Here is a 6,149-nt window from a genome sequence, read left to right as displayed (position 1 = left end):
GGGGAGCAGGGGTGGGGGGAGGGTATAGGGGACATTCGGGATAGCATTTGAAATGTAAGTGAAGAAAATATCTAATAAAACAATTTTAAAAAATAACATTTGCTCAAAAAAAAAAAACAAAAAAAAAACAAACAAACTTCTCAGGCTCTCGGTTCATTTCAAGTCTAGTTACATAACATTCACATATTCAGGATTTACTGTTGGCCAAGCACTGTGGTAAGCACTTCATTCTCTAACCCTCAGCGTATTCATCTTGAGGGGAGAATCATTATTTCCCATTTACAGACTGGAAAACTGAGGCCCAGACAGGTCTTGAAGCCCCTAAGTAGTAGGGCTGGCTGAATTTGAATCTCCGTTATCTGTGGGATAAGAAGCCAATGTTTCGAAGCTCAGCATCTTTCTGTGTTTCTTACCAGCTGGCAAGAGTTTGTTTATCTGACTCCACAGATTGCATTTTTTGTTTGTTTGTTTCAAGGTCTTCATTGTAGAAAGGCAGAGAGAGGGAAAAGAGTAGAGAAGTAGAGGGTGGTTATGGCCGCGTGGAGAGAGGGGAGAAGAGGGGGGAAGAAGGAGGGCGAAAGGTGAGAGTAAGAGCAAGAAGAGCTTAAGAGAGAGGAGGCTCACAGATTGCATTTTGCATTATAAAATAATATTTTCTAATTTGTTCAAAGTCAGTAATCAAAAATACACTGTGTGTGCGTGTGTGCTTTTATGCATGCACGTGTGTGCCTGTGTGTGTGTGTGTGTGTGTGTGTGTGTGCATTCATGCATGCACTCCTAAGCTGGAGCCAACTTTGGGTGGTATTCCTTAGAAGTGGACCACGTTGTTGGTTTTTTTGAGATGGGATTTCCAGCCAGAGCTGATGATTGTTAATTAGGTCAAGGGCTTGGCCCGTGAGCTCCATGGATCATCCAGGCTCCCCCTCCCCAGGGCTGAACTACAAGTGAGTACCACCATACCGGGCTCTTTCACATGGGTTCTAAGAGTCAAACAGGTTCTTGTCCTTGTGCAGAACTTAAACCTGAAGTCTTAGGATCTGATTCCAGTTGCTGGTTTCAGCCGCCTTGCTCCCCTGAGCCTGACAGGGGTTGGCCCCAGGGCAGCAGCTCTGTGTGTGCACAAAATGACTTAATGTTTGTACAGGGCTCATGAGGCCGGCACTTTATCTGCCCCATTTGGCAGATGGGAAAATGAAGCTCGGAGGAAGACTCACTCAATTGGGTCCACATAGCTGAGAAGTGTCAGAACCAAAGCCGGAACCCAGGGCAACTGAGGTCAAAGCTTCTATTTTGTTATTGTTGCTGTGTGTGTGTGTGTGTGTGTGTTTGTGTTGCTGAGGATCAAAACTAGGGTCTTGCACATGCTAGGCAAGTGTTCTACCATGGAGCTACATATACCTAAGTGCCTTTCTCTCCCTCCCTTCCTTCCTTCCTTCCTTCCTTCCTTCCTTCCTTCCTTCCTTCCTTCCTTTCTTCCTTCCTTCCTTCCTTCCTTCCCTTTTTTTGTGGCAAATCTAAATTATAAGCTGTTTTAAAGTGCACAGTTTAGTGTGATTTAGCACACTTCTGCCTTTGCACAGCTGCCTCTGCTGTCTATTCCCAGTCTTTCACCACCACTAACATGACAGGATCATGAAACACAGCCCCCACCCCTCCCCTCCCCTCCTCTTGATGACCTCATCCATATGACCTCATACAGTTTTCGATCTTTTGTCATCAAACCCCCCCCCCCACTTTAAAAGTCAAATTCTCGTTAAAATCTTCTAGAACCCATGTGAAAAATCCATAGGACTGGAGATGTGGCTCAGTGGGCTTAAGTACTTCCTGCACAAGCATGAGGTTCTGAGCTCGGATCCTCAGTCTGTAAAAAGCTGGTCTGGAACTCGATAAATAGACCAGGCTGGCCTCAAACTCATAGAGGTCTTCCTGCTTCTGCTGCCAGAGTACTGGGATTAAAGGTCTGGGCCACCATGCTGGGCTTGCCTCCTGGCTTTTTAAAGGCTACTCCCTAAATGTGGACTTTCTTTTTCATTCTGTTCCCAGAAGAACACCTGCACATCCTTCAAAACCTACCTTAGAGATTTCCCTCGTCTTCATACCCTTTCTTGAAGTGTTGTAACAGAGTCTGGCCAGTTAACACTGCCATTACCAGAATACTGAGGTCCTGTTCACGGAAATCCAGGCAGTAGTGGAGTGATTTAAGTGTATTGACTCATTTAATACCTGAAATACCCCTTCAAGGCAGGCATTGCGTATCACCTGTTTTCCCCACAAGGAAATAGTCACAAAAGAGCCAAATTAGAGACCTGAAATGGCACAATTTATCTAAATCACCTGGGAGACAGAAATAGCTTATGTCTGGTTCTTACTTTCCATTGTGCTATGCTTGGAGAATAAGGGTGGCCTCCAGGGGACTGTGGGGTCTTGGAGGTCCCTGCCTGGTCTAAAGGGAAGCTACCACTGCTTTAAAAATCTCAGGACTAACCTACAGTGTTGAAGATTTATGTTTTAGAATTATGCATGTATGTGCCTGTGTCTGGGTATGTGTATTTGTGGACAGATGCCCAAGGAGACCAGAGGCGTCAGATCAAAGCCAGGCACTCTACAAGGGCAATACAACCCCTTAGCAGCTGAGCCATAGCTCCAGACCAGCTAACCCACACATTTAAAAGGAAGTGTAGGGCTGGGGAGATGGTTCTGTGGATAAAACACTTGCGGTGCAAGGGTGAGACCAGAGTTACATCCCCAGAGCCTACATACAAGCTCGGAAGGTGTGGAGGCCATGGGTAATCCCAATGCTCAGGGAAGGGCAGAATCCAGGGGCAAGCTCACAATCTAAACTCGCCAGATCAACGAGAGATCCGGGTTCAGTGAGAGATGCTGCTTCAGCAAGCAAAATGAAGAGGCTGGAGGAGGGCGTGAGATATCAGTCTCTGGCTCCACATGCAAACACATCAACATACAGAGCACAGAAGCATGTGAACAGGCACACACACACACACACACACACACACACACACACAGTATGTTTGTGTGCACCTCATAAAGGCTGTCCAAAGGCTTTCTTATTTATTTATTTATTTGTTTGTTTGTTTGTTTGTTTGAGACACTGTGGAGCCCTCGTTGTCCTGGAACTCACTCTGTAGACTAGGTTGGCCTCGAACTCACCGAGATTGGTCTGCCTCTGCCTCTTGAGGGCTAGAATAAAGGCATGCACTACCACTGCCTGGCTCTTTTTAAATGAAGTTTTTTCAGTTTTTTTAAAAACTTTATGTGTATGTGCCAGATGTGTGTCTGGTGTTCCCAGAGACCTGAAGAGGGCATTGAATTCCCTGGAACTGGAGTTATGGATGGTTGTGAGTCACCGTGTAGGTGATGGGAATTGAATCTGGGTCTTCTGCAAGAATAGCCTGGACTCTTAACCACTGGGCAATCCTTCCTCAGCCGTCCTACCCTGGGCTTCTGTCATTCCAGCTGTCTCCTGTATTCCTGAGATGGACACCAAAATAATTTCTGTATCTTAGCTCAGGGCCTTTTTAACTACCACACTAGGACCTTTTTAGTACTGTGACATGTTTAGACTCTGATGCGATCTGGCCTTGGCCCTCCGAAAGGGAAATATCCCCTTGGTTCCTGTCCATTGCTAGGGACTCTGGTGGTCCTGGGGGTATGGAAGAGCTCCCAAGAGGTAGCTCATCATTGCCTCCACCACGGGGCCATCTTAGTGTCTCCCCTGTCCAGAACAAGAATTCCTGAATTTTATTTGCATTATCCTACTCAACGCTCAACAGGACTATTATCATTAAGCCCATTTGACAAATGTTAAACTGTGGCTCAGAGACAGGAGTTCTCCTGACCTGAGAAGGGGAGACGCTGAATTAAAATGGAGTCTCTCTGATTTTAGCATTTTGCTAGCCTGTCTGTGGTCAAACATTCTAACACATTTGTTTGTTTTGGTCTTTTGAAACAAGGTCTCACCATGAAGCTCTGGCTGGCTTAGCATTTGCTGGCCTCGAACCTGCAGTCCACCTCTGTCTTTCGAGTACTGGGGATTACTGGCTTGTACCACCCTGATGTGTTCCAGTTAACTTCTGATGGTCCTACTAGACCTTTGAGGATGCTCATAATCTTTTTGCACTATTATCTGGACTGAGAAGGTGTGGGACACACAACCAGGAGTCTGAGCACTCAGCTTTGTCTGCCCATGGTTCTTAAATTTATGTATCTCTCTGTGTTTGCACCCTGTGTGGTGGTATTCTCAGAGGCTGGAAGAAGGTGTCAGATCCCCTTAAACTAGAGTTACAGGTGGGTGTGAGCTGGTTGGCATGGGTGCTGGGAACCGAACTTGGGTCCTGTAATCATTGCTAGCTCCCCAGCTCCCTGCCCTAGCCCACAGTTCTTTATCACCCTGTCTCCTATTGGATGGTTGAGAATGACACTGGCTGTTGTCAGAGAGTGTCCCTCAGTGGAGCCTTTGGTGCCCCTGGCATAGGCGTGCTTGAGGACTGGCCCTTTCCTGACCCCTGAGCTCAGTAGAAGCTGGAGGTGGAGGGGAAGTGAATTTGTCCTTGACCACAGATAACTACCACAGAGTGGGGCTTGCCTGTCCGTGTGCTTTGGAGTCTGTCTTATGTCAGTGTGTACTCGTATTCGTTGTCTATTCATGTGTGCACATATATGGCTTCTGTGTGTGCAATGAAAAAGAAGGGACCCTGGTCTTCCAAATTCATATCCTGTGAAATTAGTTGAGAACAAAGAACACGAATTTGGAAACTGACCCTGAAATGGTAATTTATAAGCTAGCACCATGTCCATGCAGCAACATAGATGGTTCTAGAAGGAGTAAGTGGGGTTGAGGGTAAGCCACCATTACCCAATGGTGTGGACAGATTGTACAATTAGCATTACATATCTGCCCATAACATTACTGTTTTACATAGTTCCTATGAGCTTGTATATATGACCGTACAGGTGTTGAGAAAGGTCTAGAAGAAATACTCCATTTGAAGATGATGGTTACCTTTAGGGAACAGGGGCATTAGACTCCATAGGTTTGAGAGGAAGAGTGGAACCTTCTCTATTTGCTTGCTGGCAGATGTCCCATTATGGAATTTTCCAGATCCTCATCCAGGGACCACGTCAGACTGAGCTGTTCCAAGACCCTTGCTGATGGAGATTTCTTGTGTGTGGGAAAAACTCTGCAGCTTCCTTCCTGAACCCCGTGCTTCTGTTTCTCCCGCTTTGTTCTGCTCTCTGTCCCTCATGTCCTGTGTTCAGCACATCTGTGCTATGTGACATTGTCTAGACATTAACTTTGTGCTAAAAATCCCGGAATGGTGGAGAGACAGCACAGGTTGGGACTTGGATCTGGGCTCCTCCCCAGCATTGCCTCTTACAATAGTGTCCCCCAGAGATGGCTGGCTTGTGCCCATCCCCCCTCCCCCTCACTGATACTCAGTTCCACTCTGTGAAAGGGGACATTCTGCGAGGATTGCCTGGCTGCCTGGCGGCGATGCGGGATGCTCAAAAGTTTTGCTATTGTCACCTTTTGAACTACAGCTCGCCCCGCCCACTCCGCATGAGGACTTGACCACAGCCCTTCCCTCCAGCAGCGACAGAAGTGCGACCCTCGCTGGATATCCCGCTGAGCGAGTCTTTCCCCTGTCTTCCTGCGTCCCCAGCAGGTCCAGTCCCACTGTCTCCGCAGTAGCGAGCAAGATACCCTACGCCCTCCTGCGGGAAACTGAGGCTAGGTAGCCGGCTCTCAGTCGCTGTCGGGGACAGAACTGCGGTCATTGCCCGGGTGCGCGCGCGCGGAGGTCTCTGTCATACCTGTTTAGGAAGCTGCTCCAGTGTGAGGTGATGGCAGCTAAGGTGGTGGCGTCCGAGTGGCTGTGGAGCTGGGTCACCTGTAGAGCCCGGGACGCTGTAGGCGGAGGGAGCGCGGAGGGCGGGGACCGACCGGGAGGGCCTGCGGGAGGAGCCTGCTTTCCTGGGTTAGTCAGGCTACCTACACCGTCTGGCTCCCAGGCCACTTTGTTCCAGTTGACAGGCTCCAGGTCAGTATCTGGAGTCCCCACAGGCCATGTCTCACCTCCCAGTCCCAGTCTCTATACAGGGTTGAGGGGAGGCAACGACAGGGGATTCCA

At 48.2% G+C, this 6,149-nt stretch overlaps 1 protein-coding gene across 2 annotated transcripts in view; it reads right to left on the bottom strand.

Moving 5' to 3' along the window:
* Scnn1b (sodium channel epithelial 1 beta subunit) overlaps positions 1-5,932 on the bottom strand; it is a 58,735-nt gene extending 52,803 nt beyond the window's left edge. The window contains exon 1 of one of the 2 annotated variants that reach the window (XM_021213545.1): positions 5,833-5,932. The gene's annotated coding sequence lies outside the window, so the exon portion shown is untranslated. The remainder of the gene's footprint in view (positions 1-5,832) is intronic. The other variant, XM_029545549.1, reaches the window with a different exon arrangement.
* Positions 5,933-6,149: the final 217 nt, after the last annotated feature.

Source organism: Mus pahari, chromosome 1, assembly GCF_900095145.1.
Source record: "Mus pahari chromosome 1, PAHARI_EIJ_v1.1, whole genome shotgun sequence".
NCBI lineage: Eukaryota > Metazoa > Chordata > Mammalia > Rodentia > Muridae > Mus > Mus pahari.
This window is presented reverse-complemented; position numbering and strand designations above follow the sequence as displayed.